The sequence below is a fragment of the Puma concolor genome, chromosome B4 (assembly GCF_028749965.1).
Source record: "Puma concolor isolate L17-30 chromosome B4, mPumCon1.1.hap2, whole genome shotgun sequence".
Lineage (NCBI taxonomy): Eukaryota > Metazoa > Chordata > Mammalia > Carnivora > Felidae > Puma > Puma concolor.
Window position 1 is genome coordinate 46,747,180 of NC_141673.1, and position 21,004 is coordinate 46,768,183.

Sequence of the window (21,004 nt, forward strand, 5' to 3'; positions counted from 1 at the left end):
GAGGAAAAGAAATGGTATGTAATACATCAGTTCAGACCTGACAAAAAAGCCCTTGAATAAAAGATGAAAGTGTCAGGAAGAATTCTTGAAAATGTTCTACCATTTAATAATGATGCTAAAAGTTTGAAGAGTCTCTAGTAAAGCTAAGGATTTTAAAATTTGGAAATATATTACTTCAACATTTATTTAGCTGGAGGAAACTTTTTATGACATTCTTAAATATTTATACTTTATTAGTCACATAATTGCTTAAGCAATATTTATTTGTAAGACTAAAACTTTTGACACTTAAACATCAACTTTTTGGCCTGGCCCTCAGAGTTCAAGGTAATAAGTAGGAAAATATAGTACTTCTGACTCTGATTTAATTTGAACAAATAAAGGATCAATATAACATATATTGATATTTTTTATTTCCATTATTAGGTGGAAGGTAGAGGAAAGTATAAAATATAGTTATCAACAAAATGATATGTTAACTAGTAGTTAAAATTACACATTACATCACACATCATCAGGGAAATGCAAATCAAAATAATGAGATATATAACTTCACACCAGTTAGAATAGCTATCATCAAAAAGACAAAAGTGGTAACACGTATTGGTGAGGATGTGGATAAAAGGATTTGTGCATTGTTGGTGGGAATGTAAATTGGTGCAGCCACTAGGGAAAACAGTATGGAGTTTCCTCAAAAAATTAAAAATAGAACTGCTGTCCCACTTCTGGGTATATATCTAAAGAAACTGAGACCAGGAAGTCATAGCGATATCTGCACTCCCATGTTCCTTGCAGCATTTCTCACAAATAGCCAAGATATAGAAACAGTCTAAGTTTTCATCAGCAGATGAATGGATAAAGAAGATATGGTATGTATAGGCAATGGAATATTATTCAGCCATGAAAATAAGGAAATCTTGCCATTTGCAACAACATGGATGGAACTTGTGGCCATTATGCTAAGTGAGATAAATCAGAGAAAGACAAATATCATATGAAATCACTTTTACGTAGAATCTAAGAAAAAAATGCAAACTCAGAAACAGAAGAGTGGTAATTACTAGGGGTTGGGGGTGGAAGAAATAGGGAGATATGGTCAAAGGGTACAAACTTCCAGCTATATATGATTAACCAGTTTGGGGATCTAATGTGCAGCATGGTGATCATGGCTAATAATACTGTATCATATGCTTGAATGTTGATTGTAGCCAATAATAGTATATGCTTAAATGTTCTTACCACAGAAAGTAAATGGTAACTAACTGTGTGATGTGACAGAAGTGTTAGCTAATACTAAGCTGCTAATCATGGTACGGTTTATAAATGTATCAAATCAATACTTTGTATGCCCTAAATGTATACAATGTGACGCACCAATTATATCTCATAAAGTTGGAAATCTATATATGTATTTCCATGAGAAAAGAACTAAAAAATTGACTAGAGTAAAAAAAAATTTTTTTTTAATGTTTATTTATTTTTGAGAGAGAGAAAGAGACAGACTGTGAGCTAGGGAGGGGCAGAGAGGGAGACATAGAATCTGAAGCAGGCTCCAGGCTCTGAGCTGTCAGCACAGAGCCCGACGCAGGGCTTGAACCCACGAACTGTGGATCATGCCCTGAGCCGAAGTTGGATGCTTAACAGACTGAGCCACCCAGGTGCCCCCAAAATTGACTAGAGTTTTGAAGTAATTTTTCTTTTTCTTTGTTTCTGAGAAGGTGAATGGACAAAAGTATAAAATAGACTTTAGTGAATTGCTGAGAGCATCTGATCTCTCCGTTCTACCCCCTCTCCTTCTCTATATTCCTCTCCACATTTGGGGCTGAAAGCCTGCAAGCTATTTTCCTGGGATTCCATCACCAGTTGCCTCCCTGTTAGGTTCTACCAGTGGGAGACATTGGCAGGTAATTGGGAACTGGGAAGAGGGAAGAAACTTTTTTTTTCCCCCCTTGGCTTCTGGCAGAAGCTTCCGGTAGTAGAAGCCACTGGCCAGTGTGAGCTCTGGGTTCTCATTCAGTGTGTCCACTGGCAGTGGTGGGGAGTGTTTGAGCAGGCACTGGCACCACAGGCCGCAATAGCCGCATCGGCAGTAGGGAGCTCTCAGCAGCCTCAGAGGCTCACACTGTGGGTTCTGGGTCATACCATTTCCCCCTTCACTTCTTGTCTCCTCAGCATAATAGTGATTCTCTGCAGTTACTGCTCTTTGGGTGAACTTCTCTTTTCTGGCTCATGTAGCTCTTCCAGTATCTTTGTAACCAGTTTCCAGTGTTAAATTGTCACTGTTTGAAATGACCAGACTGGTTTCTGCTATCCTGGCTGCATACTGACTGATATAGTTCATGGAAGTTTTTCCCTTGTCCATAAACGAGAGCTTATTATCTTTAAGACAGTGGTACCCAAACAAGGTGGTGTCACATTTCTATGCCAGTGGAGATATTTATGGTATAACTTGACAAGCCAAAGCAAGTGACTGTGAAACCAAAGTGAAAAGAATCAGTCTTCTTGTGCTCTGTATGGTTGCCCGTGCTCCACTCCTGTCAGCATGTTCTTGGATTGAACCTCCAGCAACTGGTAAATATATTTTTTTCATTTTTATTTTTTTATTTAAAATTTTTTTTAATGTTTATTTATTTTTGAGAGACAGAGTGTGAGCGGGGGAGGGACAGAGACAGAGAAAGACACAGAATCTGAAGAGGCTCCAGGCTCTGAGCCATCAGCACATAGCCCGACGCGGGGCTCGAACTCACAAGCCGTGAGATCGTGACCTGGGGTGAAGTCGGACACTCAACCCACTGAGCCACCCAGGCGCCCCTAAAATATATATATTTTAATGTTTATGTGTGAGAAAGAGAGAGAGAGCGAACTCAAGGGGCAGAGAGAGGAGACAGAATCTCAAGCAGGCTCTGTGCTGTCAGATTCATGAGAAGCTTGATGCCAGGAACTGTGAGATCATGACCTGAGCCCAAATCAAGATTCAGACACCCAACTGACTGACCCACTCAGGTGCCCCAGTAAAATCTTTGATACTGCACACATATGGATGTCTTTTTCTCCTTATCTGGAGGGCAATAAAGTTGAGGGGTGGGGGAAAGACCACCGAGAGCAATACTAATTTCTACCTTTTGTGGCTGCCTGTCTTATTACAGGAGCTCGTCAATATTGTTGTGTAAAACGATTGTCGACAACTTTGTAAAATCTATGTGTACATAGGAAATTATTCTTAAACTTCTAAGACAGACATTTATCTCACACTTTTCATTTTTATTGTGTTTTATGAAGTAAATGGTTCATTCCTGGTCTAAAAAGTGTTATGAATGTCAGAATGTAAATCAATTGCATCATTAAGCACACAGACTTAGTTCATCAGTTTTATAGCTATTTTTTGGTAACAAGATTTTCCTGATGAAGGAAGCAGTATATTGACTTATTTTATTTTATTTATTTTATTATTTTTTTTTTATATTGACTTATTTTAAAGAGCACTGCTTTGGAAGACTTTAATAACAAGTTTAAATTTAGTGCTTTTTAAAAAAAATTTCATATCATTTTACATATACCATGATATAGAATTTAAGAATAATATAGCATAGAATATTAGAAATAAGAATTATAAATATAAATACAAATATTTATATTATATTATACATATTATAATTATAAAGAATATATTATAAATTATATATGATAACATAAATAAGATTTAATTGATTGGGATTCTGTCTTCCTTCTTGATTGTGACATCTTTGAAAATAGCCTGTGGCCTAGTGATAACCATAACAATTTTTTCCCCTATCATTTATTTACCATTAGGCACCTGGTTAGCATATTGTAAATATTTGTTATATAAATGAACACATGGATATATAAAGATACATTTAATTCTTATCGAGAGAATACGAATTATTAATTCTTTTTCTTTCTTTTTTTTTTAAAACGTTTATTTATTTTTGAGACAGAGAGACAGAGCATGAATGGGGGAGGGTCAGAGAAAGGGAGACACAGAATCTGAAACAGGCTCCAGGCTCGGAGCTGTCAGCACAGAGCCCGACGCGGGGCTTGAACTCATGGACCGCGAGATCATGACCTGAGCCGAAGTCGGACGCCCAACCGACTGAGCCACCCAGGCGCCCCTATTAATTCTTTTTCTTGAGAGAAAGACTTTATCTTAAAGGTAAAAGAATAAAACTATTTACATAAATAAGGGACAACTCAAGTACAGTTTATTTAAATAATGGACTATGAAGTAGGAACAGTGTCGGAACCAAGGGTTCATAGCTCAATTTTTATCACTCATTGGTACAAAGGGATGAAGCAGAGAGCAGTAGAAAGAACTACAAAGAACCATGAGGGAGAGAGGATTACCTTGAGTTGTATAGAGCAGAGCAATGAACTTTGGTGGAAAAGCAGGCCAATTCAAGGCGATCTCCAAGAAGACAAAGGAATGCTCACTTTGATTTTGGTTTCCCCTCTCTGTCTGATTTCCTAAGGGCTCATCATTGGCTGAACCCAGCCAGAACCCAGAGGGTGTGGAAATCCTGTTGATGCAGAGGATAAGTCAGACTTCCAAGATAGAGAGCAGAGTGCAGAAGTTTGGCAAGTAGATGGAAGATGCATTATATACAACTATAGCTTTCTTTTCAAGAGATTTTTCTTTAGCTCCATTGAAAGAAAGGATTTCTAAAAGACATAAATATACATTGTACATTTATTTAAATGGAAGTCTCTCTCTACACAGTATCGCCATTTATTCCGAAGTCATTTAATGATTTATTCATTTTGGAAAATATTTCGGACATATATAAGAGGGTTTGTATAGAAAGAAGAGTTATATAGCTAAAATACAGCTTAATATATAAAACATTATGAAAAATGAATCAAAGTCCTTAGATGTTCTCTCTATTCACATTCTTTTCCTCCTCTGCAGAGGTAGCCAGCCTCTGGAATCTGGTGAATATTCTCATTCATTTCTTTGATTGTTAATATTTATCTTTACCCACCCAAACAATATATAGAATTGTTGTTGTTCAGTTAGTATAATTCAGTTATACAAGATGCATACATTCTAGAGATCTAATGTATAACATAGAGCCTGTAGGTAACAATAATGTTTTGTGTAACCAAACATTTGTTAAGAGGGTAAATATCATGTTGTGGTCTTACAAAGAAAGAAAGAAAGAAAGAAAGAAAGAAAGAAAGAAAGAAAGAAAGAAAGAAAGAAAGAAAGAAAGAAAGAAAGAAAGAAAAAGGAAAGAAAGAAGAAAGGAAAGAAGGAAGGAAGAAGAAAGAAAGAAAAAAAGAATAAAGGAAAGAAGGAAGAAAGAAAGAAAGAAAATAGGAAAAGAGACAAAGGAAAGGGAAGGCAAGGGAAGGGAAGGGGAGGGAAAGGAAGGGAAGGGGAGGGGAGGGAAGGGAAAGGGAGGGGAGGAGAGGGAAGGGAAGGAGACACCAGAAAACTTTGGATTGAGGCGATAGTTTCATAGGTGTAGGCATATGTCCTAACTTATTAAAATGTATACATTAAGTTTTAACTCAATAAAGCTGTTAGAAAACCTTATATAAATGATATCACATTTCATGAATTAGTCTGCAACTTGATATTTTTCACTCAACATTTTAATTTAGGGGCATATATGCCCCAGGTTGGTATGTTTAACACTCTTTCTTTCTACTTCACTTTCATTGTCCCATAATTTTCTGTGACTTAATGATGCAAGTCCACTTATTGTTCTCATTAGAAACCTATGATTTTAAAAATCAGGGTCTTCATTGTAGTCATGGTTTTCTTTATACTAGTTTCCTTATCAGAATGCATGCTGCAGTAGTGGAGATTAATGAATTGTAACTATTTTCTTTTTAAGAAATTTACCTCAGAAGAGAGGAAGCCCTAAGTAAATTTTATTTTCCTCTATCCCTATCTGCACTTTCAACCTTGAATGTGTTAACCTATGCAAAATACTTGGAAGGGAACCTGGCAGAGGGTAAGTGCTAAAGAAGCATCATCTGAAGGATGCTGGAGCATTAGGATAAGGAGCCAGACTGTCTGGCTTTGAATCTCCACCGTGCTGCTTAATACCTGTGTGGTTTTGGGCAAGTTACTCAGCCTTTCTGTGCCTCAGGTCCCTCGTTTGTAAAATGAGGGTATAACAACAGTCCCTACCTCACAGGGTATTTTGGAGGATTAAATGTGTAAATGAAAACATGCAGAGAACATAGAACGCACCCAGCCAATAGTAAGTGGTTGTGTTTGTTATTTCAGGTTCCTTGGGCACTTGCTCTGGACCTCGTGCTCTTTGGACCCTGCATTCTCTGCTGTCTTGGAACTTGGATACACCAATTCTTGCCAAGGTTGTAGTGAGTTGATGAGTCACTCCGTTCCGTGGTATTTCCCTTTAACACACTTGTGCTGAATGAGCCTGAAATATCATGTCCTGAGGGTGAGCATGTCTTCCCGGCACTGATCGAGTGGCAATACACATCTATTTCCAGTCTAGGGGACACCATCTCCATCCCTCCCCCTTCCTTCACAAGCGTTATGACATGGAGACTTTGTTGTTTCTTTTTATAGGAATATACATTTTTGTTGAAAAAGCTACTAGCAGCCAAGTTGGTGACATGACCTAAACTTTTAAAGATTTGTTTCTTTCCTCCCAGCTTAATGCTTCTTCCTCATATAACTTGTATTTCCTCTAGCTGGAGGTGGTGGGTGGGAACCAATGTTGTGAGCATTGTTCAGTTGGAGTGCCAGCCTTTCTCACCTCATGGAGCTTTCGCCAAGTCCAGGGAGGTCTCACACATATGTTCTTGGATCCGCTGTTCCATGACTCCTTTGTTCCAGTGAGCGGCACTAATCTGCTGCCACCCTTGCTGCCCATTTGCTGGTAGCCCGCAGGTCCCCTGCTCCCCTCCACCCGGGCTCACACTAGGCACCGACCCAGCAACGGCACATAGTTCCTGGAATCTGGCTTTCTTGAAGCTCACTCTGCTCACTCAGCCTGGCTTTGTCTCCACTTGGGCAGTTTTTCTTTCAATGCTCTGCCTTTCTTCCTCCAGTCTGCTCTCTTTTGGGGAAACTCAGTCCCATGTAATGGAAGCACACTGGAGCCACAATTGCTGGCAAACTTTAAGTTCTTTCCTACAAAGCTCCTGAGCCCCACCTGGATTAGGGTCTTTGGACGTGCCATGTCAGGAAAGAATCTGGGCTGCTCAGAGCACCCAGGAGACCTCTGGAGTGCAGTGGCTTGACTCTTTAAGTTATCCTGATGGGCTACTCTTTATACCTAAGTTAAAAGCAGTTGCTTGAGTTTCCATGAGGGTATGGCCATCATTTTGGAAGCAGAAAAACCTAGAACCTGTAAAGCTTAAAAATGACAATTATTTGAATATTCAAATAAGAGTGTTCTTATGAAACCACATGAATGAAAAATATCAGTGATGAAAAATTTAGAAATCACTATTATATAAAAATCTTAAGCTGTGTTTTGTCTCTAAGGTATGAAAGGAATATTGGAGCCTTTATAGTTTACAAATATCCAAAAAGACTGATATAACACTGTTCCCTTCATCTTGTTGCATACTAACACAGTATTCTTTTGTGTCACAAACTTTATTGAGACTAGTACTGACTCTTGCCAGACACTGTTCTATAAACTGAGATACAATGATGAACACAAGGAAACTCCTTTCTGTCATGGAGCTTATGTTCTAGTAGTTTTAGGATTTGACTAGACTACATTCTAGAGTATTTGGGAATCTAGTCATTTCACATCTAGAAAAGATGGCTATTCCTAGTGTGAAAGTGTATAGTATGAGAGACAACTGTCCAGTTGGGGACAAAGAGCAAAAATATGTTCACAGTCTAGTTGGGAAGTCAGATGTGGGTATAGCGAATACATAATATGGAAGGTGCTATGATAGCATATGAACAAAGTATAGCTAAGAACAATGGACATTAATCAGGTTTCACAAGAGGATAAATTTAGGCTTTAATAAACTAATAAATGAGTTTTAGAAAACAGCACAAGACTGGACCAGACTACAGTCTTCCAGGGCTGGAAATCAAGGAGACATCCAGGGAGTAGTTATAGGATAGCTTGGGGCATCTGAAGCATAGAAGAACATTTTCAGACACCAGATTCTCACCAGAGGGAGAACCTTCCTCCTGCAGGGTCAGGGATAAAGGCAGGTCATCTAAGGGTCCTAATATCAAGGAGGAGGGTGGCGCTACCAATAATGGTGAGGCCATTATTATTTACCTAAAATAGTAAAAATACTCAGAAGCTCAGTTTTATAGGTTGAGAAGCTCTGCTTTCTGGTTAGGCTTTGTGTCATTGCGAAACAGAAAGAAAAAGTTGATAAAATAATTCAAGTTCTTACTAATTGTAAGCATTATCAATAACAGAAAGCTCTTGCAAGTCAACGTTTATTAAATGAAAGTTACCCACGAATTGTGAGGATTTAGAAGGATGATATATGAGTTCCTTTTCCAATTCCCACTTAAGAAAAGGAAAAGACTTTAGTCAAGTTGGATGGGGTCACAATAGGGCAGGAAAACTTTATTCAGCTCCAGAATACTCTTAATTTAGTTGTAATGGTAGCATTGTCTTTCATACATGAAGATGAAACTACTGAACCACAATAAGGAGGGAATCATCTTTTGAGGGTTCCCCTAACCATGCCCTCAAAGGTGAGGCAGCTGGGTCGATACTCTGTCCTCATCTGACGACTAACATGCGGGCTACCAAATACAAGTGTGCAAGGTACTAGGAACGTAAAGAGTCATAAGATGTGGTGTAATGGTCCCACCTTTCATAGAACTTCAAATCTTGAGGGGTGTGTGGGTGGTTCCGTCAGTTAAGCATCTGACATCAGCTCAGGTCATGATCTCATGGTTCTTGAGTTCGAGCCCCGCATCAGGCTCTCTACTGTCAGCATGGAGCCCGCTTTTGATCCTCTGTACCCATCTCTTTCTGACCCCTCTTCTTTCCCTCTCTCAAAAACAAATACACATTAAAAAAAAACCCTTAAGGGGCGCCTGGGTGGCGCAGTCAGTTAAGCGTCCGACTTCAGCCAGGTCACGATCTCGCGGTCGGTGAGTTCGAGCCCCGCGTCAGGCTCTGGGCTGATGGCTCGGAGCCTGGAGCCTGTTTCCGATTCTGTGTCTCCCTCTCTCTCTGCCCCTCCCCCGTTCATGCTCTGTCTCTCTCTGTCCCAAAAATAAATAAACGTTGAAAAAAACATTTTTAAAAAAACCCTTAAAATCTTGAAAGAAGAACATAAGATAAAAAAATCAGTACTATGTAGGATAGGGTTAAGGTACAAACTAAAGTTTTGGGTCACAGACCAGCTATCATGCCCATACACAAACCTGCGTTCTTCTTTGATGGAATAATGTGTAAGTAACTAAGGCTAAATATTTATTCAAACTAGAATCAGGACAATTCACTGAAAATCAGTTTCCAAAAAGTCAATTTGTCAAAATTGATGAATTCTGGAAGATTTTTTCAAAGTTTTAGTTTTGCCCTAGGCTTTACATCTCAGCTATTTTACTAAGGATTCATCTGTTCAACTTAGCTGGATGCTAATTTCGTGCGTATTTTATAATTTGGATGCCTGGTATTGCTCAATGCTTAATGCTTTATCCGTGAATGGGTGGTCTTTTCTTAAACCCAGTTTATGGCCTTCTCTATTTTGGTAGGCTCGCATCCCACCCCTGAAATTGCCCTCAAATGGTTGCAACCAAGTTTCCTATTACCTCAGGTTATGAAGCTGACAGTTTCCTCCAGATGGTCTTTTGGTGGGTTTGCTGTGTGCTGAAATAGCTTTGAATCAATTGGCTTTCAACAAATTAACCCAAAGCAGGTTCAAATGAACCCAGAGCACTCCAAACCACCTCTTAACTATCTATCTCTTAATGTTTATTTATTTTTGTGTGAGAGAGAGACAGAGCATGAGCAGGGGAGGGGAAGAGAGAGAGGGAGACACAGAATCTGAAGCAGGCTCCAGGCTCTGAGCTGTCAGCACAGTGCCCAGAGCAGGGCTTGAAGTCACTAACCCTGAGATCATGGCCTGAGCCAAAGTTGGACACTTAACTGACTGAGCCAACCAGGTGCCCCATTAACTATCTTATCTCTTAAAGTGAAGTCTTCATTTCCCTGAATTATAAAGTTAGAAACCACTTAACTTATTTTTTAGTGATGTAACAACTTTGCCATTATCTTTCCTCCCAGTACTGATGGTAAATAATAGTAAAAATAACTCTTAATATATTTTTTAAAGCTTCCCTTTTAATTCCTTCCAGGAAAAGAATCCTGGATCTAATATAATCTAAACAAGCGCTAAACAGGTATCAGAAGCTTAGATTCCGGTCCCCAAACACTTAAGTAAACTTTTAAAATCCTTGACACTCAAATATTTCTCTATAAAATAGAAATAAAACATCAGCCTCTACCTTCCTTGTAAATAACATAGTAAAAAGGGAGTGGAGGTGATAAAGTAACTACTTTGGAGAAGAGTAGATTGATAGAGCTTCACTAATGGTCACCAATTTGATGTATTCCAATGTAATATTTACCTAGCACCTCTGCTCAAGAAATGGTGTTATGGACTATTCAAAAATTTTTAAAAGTGGCCAAGACACAGATCTGACCCAGGAATAATTTTTTTTTGTCAAATGAACAAAATAAATACATAAAACTACAGGGCCCAGTACAATAAGGGCTGAAAGATAATAGAAATGAAACACATTGTTGATTCCAAGAAGACAAATTACACGGGACATGTGGCCAGAAGACCAGAAAGTCTTGAGTAGATGAAAAACAGAAAGGGCATTTCGAGGAAGGGCACAGAGTTGGAAACCATAGCACCCATGTGTAAAAGGTGTGTTCATGGGGGGAACAGGAAATGGTGGTGGAGATTCATTGAGGGGCATAATGTGTAGGGATTTCTGCTGCATTTGGCAGCAATGAAACACTGAAGGTTTTCAAATGTAAGAGATGAAATTCAACAATATAGTTAATCTGGCAGTAGCGTTTAGGGTAATTTGGAGAGGTGGATAATGAGATTGAGAGTATAGCTAGGAATCAAAGGAGTTTCAAGTACTGAGCGGCAAAAATGAGACAGCAGACAGAACGTGGAACCTCTTTCCCAGTGCTAGTCAGAAGCCTAGTGACTATAGCCACACACAAGGAATGGGGTGGGACAAAGGGCAAACTCTTCAATATGCCATACAAAGTCCCTTCTAAACTGGCTCTTAACTGCTTTCTTAGCTTCATCTCCCACCATCTTCCTGAACTTGTCTCTATAGCCATATGGCACCATGCACATCACCCCAACCATACCGTAAGGACCTCAGTACCCCACTCTGCTTTACTTTGCCTTCTGCCAGGGGCACTCTGGCCGCCCCCCCCCCCCCCCTTCCTCTGTCGAGCTAACTTCCCCTGGTCCTCCTCTTTCCACTCTCTCCTTCTTCCACCCTTTTCTTACACTGATTTAGAGGGTTTCTTTGTTAATTTCATATCCTCCTACAGATTTTGCACTCCGGTGTAACTATCTGTTTTCTTGTTTTTCTTTTTTTCTCTAGACTATGAGCTGTGGGAAGCTGGGACCAGTTGATTGAGCAGCTAGCACAGTGAGTGACACTGAATAGATGATCACTAAATGCTCGATGAATGGAATAATGACCAATTTAATACAGTACCTCAAACGTCTATTCAGAGTTGCATTTCCAGTATTTGCATAGACAGAAATCATGATACAAAAGAAGACAGAGATGTTTGGCTGGTAAGCCAAGGCAATTATCAGCACACACACATGTACACACATGCATACACACACATCTAGCAATATGTTTACAACAAATACACAGTGGTTGATTGCATATTTAATGTTTATTTTGTTTAATGTTTATTATTATTTCTTCACTTTTGAGAGAGAGAGAGAGAGAGAGAGAGAGAGAGTGCAGGCAGGGGAGGGGCAGAGAGAGAGGGAGACACAGAATCTGAAGGAGGCTCCAGGCTCTGAGCTGTCAGCTTGGAGCCTGACGTGGGGCTCAAACTCACAAACGCGAGATCAGGACCTGAGCCTAAGTTGGTTGCTCAAATGACTGAGCCACCCAGATGCCCTGGTTGATTCCATATTTTAGATGTAAATGCTAGGGGATGGCAAAACAGAGGGATGTCTCATGGGGCCATTAGTCACGGAAGGCTTCAGATCCGCTGTAACAATTTGGGGGAGGAGGAATTAATGATTGAAAAAAGAGAACAAAGGAGAAAATAGGGTCAGTGATGTGCAAAGAGGACCATTTAAGGTTTATGTGTTATTGAGACAGGAGAGGCGAGTATGTATTCTTTCAGATATCTCCTGTTCTTCCTAAGGTCCAAGTAAACAAAAGGAAGACCAAAATGGGAGCGGGAAAATCTATTCAAAGCCATGAAACACAGACATCACAAAATTGTTTCAGCAACATTTTATTGTCAGAAAGATTGAAAAGATAAATCAGCCAGGGGCTGCCTGGGGATTATGTTATGGGAGTTTGGACAATCAACTAACTAAGAATTACTCCAAGAGGCATATTTGTAGTCATTCCTTGCTAGGGATGAAAGAGGATGATGTAAGCTTCAAGAGTAAAGTAACGTGTGATGAATTTTGGAAGAAATAAGTGGAAAAAAATAACAAGAACTTCTGGCTTGATGTTCCAGGAATACAGCTAAGCAGGCCAAGATTTTATTAAAAGAAAAAAAGTGCATATTACAGAAATGAGAAGACAATGTTGTGTGGGTAAAGAAGCACTGTGATATTTTAAGCTGGCTGAATAAAATAGAACATGGCAATGGAAATATGAATCAAAGGCACAGAAATGGGGACTAGAAAAATCCAGACGTAGAATGTTTTTTTTTTCTGGGAACAGATAGAAGTTGATGTTGATAAAGGAATTTACTGTGAACCTGCTTTATAAGGGAATTTATAAATTTTGAGGAATTGGTTGACTTGGGCTCATGTGGTTAGCATACTGGGAACATTGCATCTAATGCAGGCTTAAAAATCTTAATCTTGAGGAGGAACATATTTATTCTAAGCCTTTCACATATTTGAATAGAAAACATGAGATAAAGATAAACATGAGATAAAGAGAAAATGGAAAAATCAGAGGTAACAAAATTTGAGCCTGCCTGTATTTTGTGGAAGCAGAGGAAGGAACTCTTAAAGGGAAAAGTAAAAATAATTTTATTACTTTAAAGAGAGAACACTCATTCAGAGGGACTGGAGGACATAAGGTATGGGGAAAAAAAATCCCAGAATGATACAGTATAGCAACTGGATTCTTATGTTGTAGCCACTAGCCTGCTAGAAGGTACTGTTTTAATGTGTTTTTTATTTTTATTTTACAAGAACCAAAAGGACATTGCTATAACTCAATTTAGATGGCAGCATTATATTGGGACAAAGCGGCCAAGAAGTTCCAGTCTTGCAAGGGCAAGATTCCATAAGAAAAAGATAAGATATGGAAAGAAGAGAGAAATAATGAAAATTGATACCATAACTATGTTCTGAAGGGGACAATAAAATTTAAAATGGAGCACTGGGGAAAGCAGTCTGGCTGAGGCCCAAATTGTCAGGAAAAGCCTTTAGAAAACCAAAGGATTCAGATGGGATGATGGGTCAAGTCTTATTTAATATCCCAATGTGTATTAGTCCAGTGGGCAGTAGAAAGTTAAAGAATCTGTATATTTAGACAGAAAATCCCATGATCAAGCACCCAGAAGCTAACTACTTTCGCTTTTAAGTGGGTACCTTTGTACCCTGCAATGTGATGTGGGATGCCAAGTCAGTAGGTCACACATTCTGTAAGCACTTGGGCAATGGTGCTGGCTGAGGTCATGCAGGCAAGGAAGGCAAACCCATATTGGGAATACGTGTTGATTTCAGTTAAGATAAATGGCTGCATTTCTGAGGATGAAAGGAGTCGAATGTAATCAACTTGGCACCAAGCTGGTCTGGAGAGTTGGTGCCATACTGGAGGCTCAGCATTGGTTTCGATTGCTGGAAGGTTTGGACTTTCGGCAGAAGTGGTATTTAATCAGCTGTGGCGGGTGGGATCCCACGCAATCAGGCTCATGCTTCCAACTCTGCTGCCGTGGTGATACTGTTCATGTGCCCACTGTGCCAAGAATAGGTGGTCTAGGACAAGGTTGCTGATGTTCATTGGAAGTCATTCTATCTACTTCTTTATTAATTAATTTCATAAAAAGATGTGTGTGAAAGACTTTTTCACATACACTATGTCCTCCAATCCCTCTGAATAAGTGTTCTCTCTTTAAACTAATACAAATATTTTAATTTTTCCCTTTAAGAGATCCTTCATCTGCCTCTAAAAAACATAGGCAGGATCAAATTTTGTTACCTGCATGTTGGATAACATGCAGTGCTTGTCCCCACTCCCCTTCCCAGACCTCGTTGTCTTCAATTTTGTTATTTATTCTTTATGCCATATTTATTCTTGCCTTAAGCTTCTTCTCTTTCCACAAAAAGTGGATGACCATTTAGACAATCTGAAGCCCTATTTATTGGGAGGATTTCCTTCCCCACTTACAGTCAGGGCCACCTGTTTTTGGTGTACAATCACTTATTGAACCCGTCAGTCTGTGGAAACAAGCTTGGCCATTTTTTCCTCCTCCATTAGTTGATCATAATGGACTTCCCATGAAGCAGCAGGTGCAAGCTGGGGGAAAAGGTGCTGGAGGGAAGGTGAGGGCACCTGCTTTACAGCCTACTTGCAATTCCACCAGCAGCTGATCCCACGTGTACCATTTCCATTGTATGGGATGCTGTGGGCCCACCCAGCCTTGTGATTTGGCAGATCTGGTAGGACTCAGCTTGTGATGGACCAATAAGTCAACTCTCTCACATCTTTTCTGTGGGAGAAGAGTCCCCTAATTCACTTGTTATTAGGCTCTCTGTTATTAGCAGCTGAACATAATTTCTAACTGACAAAAACCTGATGTTTTACCACATGCTCCTCAAACTGTGTTGTATAAGCTACTGTCAGTCCACAAACTTTGCTATCTGTTGCAGTAAAATCAGAAACCAGCGCCAGAATATAGACCAATTTCTTTACTAAACACACTGTAATTCAATTGACATTTCCCTCCTCCTCCTCCTCCTCCTCTTTCTCCTCCTCCTCCTCCTTTTTCTTCAAGCGGTGGGGGGTGGGCAGTGGTTGGGAGATGTTTTCAATGAAGGGAGCAGTATGTTGATTATATTGCAGCATAAGCTCTTTATCTCGTAGTGGACCAGCAGCAAGCAGTTTGGACAGAGACACCTTCAGTAGCACCGATCTAAGACTTACATCCCCCAAAGTGTAACTTTGAGATAGATGCACTTGTTTATAAACAAAAATCTCTTCATTTAATTGTTGATTCTGTTTTGAAATTTAAACCTGTGATTATTGACTGGGGCTACTGCTAAGTTTTCTTTTAAGTAATCTCTTTACTTCACTATCCTGGTCGTGGATAGTGAAAAATTATTACACAAGATGTGGTTTCACAGACTTCTGTAATCACAGCAGTGCCTGACATTTTGTTTACTTCAAAGCAGAATAAAAGCCTTTCATTACGTGCTTCTTTTTATGCTATTTGTCTATCAAACTTTGCTGTACCACAAAGCAACTGTTTTACACATAGATTCTCCTTCAGTTTCAGAGTGGAGATTGAATTATATGGTTTAACAATACATGTAGGAGGGGTTCTTTCATTATTGTTCAACTCCCCCACTGCCTCTGTACCCTACTCTAGATCCCATTGTGTTTATCAGAAGATGTTTTGTACGGGTATCAGTAAATAGGCAAAGATGAGTAAACTAATGGCAGTCTTTATTAATGCTAAAATTTCTTAGTTAAGCCCCAACCGAACCACTACAGCTCTATCTTTATCTGTAGGAAATTGTGGAATAACAACCAATAGCTATTCACTACTCTAGATACCATGGTTCTAAACTTCCTTGTGAAGTCAAAAAATAATCTAAGTTCACATTATTCTTGGGAGCATTTTATTCTGACTGTATGCACAGCTTTTCTCACCATGTAAATTCAATTGGCATTAATTCCATTAGAAATTTGGGGGTAGAAATCTTTCCTTCTCGAAAATGATTGAATGGTACAATTCTCATAATCCTTGCAGTCTAAGGAGGACAGCCTTCAAGATACGGCAAGGATAATGCTTTTTAACTACAGACCTTGATTTCCTTAGCCCGACTTTCAAGGAAATGTACTGTTTGAAGGAATTCTATGACTGGTAAAGTAGAAGATATTTCTGCTAGATCATCTGCAAATTAGTGGAGAGTGCTAATATTAAAAGGGACAATAGCTGGAGTTTTTTCACCTTTGAACAAAAACTGTCTGTGACACCTGGGCATGACTAGGTTAGCATCTTAAGTTCCTGCAGAATTAGAAAGGGAAAGAAAGTAAGGAACAAATACTCTCAACAGTGAATAAACCTGAAAGAAACCAGGAAATAGAGAAGGCCAGGTGGGCGAGAGGGATTGGAGAGGGTAGAACTGAGGAAAACCTCACAAGTGGGACTCAGAAATAACCAGGTTTCCGTACTTTTTCAGGTCAGTCCTTTGGGGGTGAATCAGGCTCTTTCCTGTCTTGTTCTCACTTTTCTTATTCTAAGTTCTTAGTGTATATGCATTTAACTCAGTTTGTAGAAGGAGAAATCATGTCACTTTTCTGTGCTTTTATTATCTTATAGGTATATCTGATATTAAAAATATTTAAAAACCGGTATGGCATGGGCACTGGCTAATCAGAAAAAACACTACAGTCCATCAGAATGATCATAGGCCACAATAAAGTGGCCATATAATTAATTGTCCCAAAGAACCCAAATGAGGACACTTTTGAGAATGAAATGAGGCACTATTGATAATTGTGCCAGGATGGGAGGCATAGACTGAGACCGTCCCAAGAAAACTGAAATGTACAGCCACTCTAGTCATAAATAAACAGTAAGACTCCACTGGTATGTCCTGGTTGAATAAAATTAGAAGATTGGCTTGGGTCTCTTTCAAATATGTAACATTTTATATACCTACTGAACATATTTACTTTAAAAAAAAATTTTTTTTAACGTTTATTTATTTTTGAGACAGAGAGAGACAGAACACGAATGGGGGAGGGTCAGAGAGAGGGAGACACAGAATCTGAAACAGGCTCCAGGCTCTGAGCGGTCAGCACAGAGCCCAACGCAGGGCTCAAACTCACAGACCGCGAAATCATGACCTGAGCGGAAGTTGGCAGCTTAACCGACTGAGCCACCCAGGCGCCCCTGAACATATTTACTTTTAAGAGTATTTGATAAATTTATCCACAACAGGCATGTAGATCATGTTGCTGAAAGAATACAGCCCTATCCAAGGAAAGAGCCTATAGACACAACTACATGAAGAATGACGATGGGATTTAGATTCTGCTCTATCCTAAGCAGATACATAGATATAGATGTAGGTATAGCTACAGATATAAAAATAGACTGATATAAATACTCAAAAGTACCATAATATTTCTTATGCACTTTCTATGAGCCAGGCTTTTTCAACTTTACAAATGACGAAATTGAAGTATCAGAAAGGTCGACGATGTGACGACTGGGCACATTGCATACAGTTGGTATGTGATGAGACTGGAGTTTCTACTCCTTAATGATATGTGACAGAGCCTCCCCATCCTGGGCGCCTACCTTATTGCTTACGCTGCTGTCTTGCTTAGAGTCGTATAGAGTAGAGGACAGACAAATAAATCTACTACTTATAATTCCATATAAAATTTGCTGTGACACATGGAACGGATAGAGATAACTAAATCGCATGGGTAAGGGAAAACTTCCTTCCTGGAAGAGGGTGGTTCAAGGTGAAATTTTAGGGATGGTTAGGAAATGACCAGATACAGAGGGATCTGTGTGTGCAAAGACACCCAGTGTGAAACCCTGCATGACATGTTGGGGGAATTACGAGTATTTTGGGATAGCTAGAAGTGAGGTGATGGATTGTGGGTTGAGCTAATTAAGGTGACGGCATCCTGTACACCTTCAGGAGTTATTTCAAAGGACTTCTAGTATAGTAATGGAGTGATATATTCATATTTTAGAAAGATCTTTCTGGCAGAGGTGTGGGGGCCAAGTTGGTGGCAGAGGAATCACTTACGAATTATAGGAATTTTGATGAGAAACTAATGTCTTGAAAAATGACCCACCACCATTTTCCTTACTTCCAAAGCACTAAGTGAAGAGCAAAAAAAAAAAAAAAAAAAAAAAAAAATAGTGAAGAGCAAAAAAAAAAAAAAAAAAGAGCAGAAGAATAAGAATGGCATCTTAAGGAGCTAGGTTATTAAGTGGGAGAGACAGCTTGGAAGTTCCATAGGAGACAAGGAAATCAAGAATTTGGAAGATGAGAGAAGGGGAGAGAGGGAAGTAGGGAAAAAGAGAGGGAGGGCTGGGGAGGAAGAAAGAGGGAAGAAGGGACGGAGGGAAAGAGCTGCTCACTTCCCATCTTTGACTTATCCTTTGTTTTCTTTGCCCAATTGTCTGTCCCTGCAACTACTCTCAATATTTCTCCCTTTGCTTCCTTCTGTCGATTCACATGGTAAATACAATTACCTCAGTTTATCTGTACTTTTAAAGAGGGGATTGTGCTGCAGTGAGACAGGAGCAAACTGGAAAAGTCACCGCTGAGTTGTGGACTTGTTGACAGCTTCTTTTTATCTCCTCTACTCTAGAGGTTTGGTGTCCTACTTGTCTTTGAGAAAGGTGGTAAGTGAAATTGAGGGAAGGAAAGGAAAGACATTTGGTGAATGTAGTGATTAACTATTAACCAGGCTGAAACCACTTTTGCCCTTCACTGTGCTTCTTGAATCATCTTCTGTCTTGCTTTCTTGCCATTACTAGTTCAGTTTTCTTCTCTGACCTTCATTAAGGTTTTGTCTTTCTGTATGTTCTTATCTTTGCTCTCTGTTTAATGTGACAAAAGCTGCCATCTGTATACTAGCCAGACTATTTTCTTTAGCAGAGGAAGGAAAATAATCCTTTTTTTTTAATAAAGAAAATAAATGTTTACCATAGATGTTGAAAACACAATGCTTATATTTAGGTTGAAGTTAAAGGTGCCTGGAAAAACATCAGCAACTGAAAACGTTTACTTTATTTAATGCATCTTTCTGTGTGTGTGTGTGTGTGTGTGTGTGTGTGTGTGTGTGTGCGCGCGCGCGCGTGTGTGGTGGGGGGTGGGTGGTGGAGTGTGTGCTCAAAAACAATGCTTAACTCTGTCATCAGGGAGACAAAGATACAGAATCAGCTTTTTAGAGCTATAGAAACAGAACATTTTTTTTTTACTCTGATCTCTTTATAAGGATAAAAAGCTGAAGGAAAGAAAATGTAAGTGAATTACTTATGGGTATGAGAAAATTACCCTTTCAGATGTACTAGAAAGTGTGAAACTTTTATATTATCGTATTACTTTTCATATAGGGGGTATTTTGAATGGTGTATTAAAAGGTAACTTTCAGTTGAAAAGTATGTAACTTGCAAAGGATTGTTATCTTAAACAAGATTTTTGAATGAGACTTAAATTCATTTATTAGGGCTGTCAGAAGAAAGTACAGACTAGGTAGCTCAAACTATAGTAATTTATTTTCTCAAAGTCCTAGAGACTAGAAGTCCAAGATTAAGATATTGGCAAGGGTGGTTTCTTCTGGGGCCTCTCTCCTTGGCTTGTAGAGGGCCATCTCGTTTCTGTCTTCACATGGTCTTCCTTCTGTGTCCTGATCTCTTATAAAGATAGGTCATATTGGATTAGGATCCACCCTAATGACCTCTTTTAACCTTAATTACCTCTTTAAAGACCTTATATCCAAGTACTGTGACATTCTGAGGTCCTAGGGGTTAGGACCTCAGTATATGAATTTGGCTGTGGGGGGAACTGAATTCAGCCCATAACAATACTTATGCCATTTTTTTGTTTGTTTGTTTGGGGACACATTTATAAAAATAGTAGGTAAATCTATACAAAGATAGAATTTATACATAATAGGTAACAAGGTTTATAAATAATTTACACCAATCTTTTTAGAAATGCACTGACAAAATGAAGCAGGCCTGGACAGAATGTCGAGGAAAGTTAGAAGAAATAAGTGAACTATGATGGAAATAAGCAGGAGAGAGAAAGAGAATGACTAGTAAAGAGAAACAGAAGATAAATAGAGGTAAGACTATAGAAAGTGACCAGGAAATAGAGTAGCTTTGTTTGTACATTTGTGGCTGTGTTTTTCTAATAGTGATATTGGAAGTGTTCCATGTGGTTCAATTTATTCTATTAATAAAACCTGATGATTTAAGACATTAGAAAGAAGGAATGGAAAAATATTATATTTTCCCAGCCAAACCAAATCCACCCCTTGATTCTTATTTTCTGAGGTTGGCCCCCTATAGACATTACTTTTGCCAACTGCTAGTATCACAGAAACCACCAAAACCTCAGATTTGAAAAAAAGGGGGGCTCTAATGATTTTAAATTAAAAAAATTCAAATTTGAAAACGAAATATCTTTTTGGATTACTACGTGGGTATAGACTACTTATATTTCCAGCCTTTTCTTACTATACATTTAGGATAACACTGGACCAAAAACATTTTAATTTAAGTGTTAGAAAGACTGATCAAAGCAAAAGTTCTAAGGAAAAAAGCAGAAAATAAGCACATCCCTTCGTCGAAGTTTTGGACTGAAAATACCCCACCATAAGGTAGAAATAAAGTATGAGGTACTTTTTCATGCTTGACACACACTTTTAGTATAAGATTCTTCTAGAAGAAGCTTCTAAAGAATAGAAATATTCATAAAGCAGCTTATGCAAGTACCATATAACTAATCCATGAACAATTTAGTTCCACTCAGGCATTTAGAAGATAAATGTTATCCATTTCCATATATTTAAAATTTTCAGCCAAAAATATTTTAACCA

The 21,004-nt window shown here is 38.9% G+C and overlaps 1 long non-coding RNA gene across 1 annotated transcript; it reads left to right on the plus strand.

Annotated features, from left to right (window-relative positions):
- Positions 1-5,880: 5,880 nt before the first annotated feature.
- LOC147579039 (uncharacterized) lies at positions 5,881-13,497 on the plus strand. Its single transcript, XR_015253123.1, has 3 exons — positions 5,881-6,345; positions 11,579-11,626; positions 13,387-13,497. It is a non-coding gene; the product is annotated as an uncharacterized LOC147579039 (long non-coding RNA).
- Positions 13,498-21,004: the final 7,507 nt, after the last annotated feature.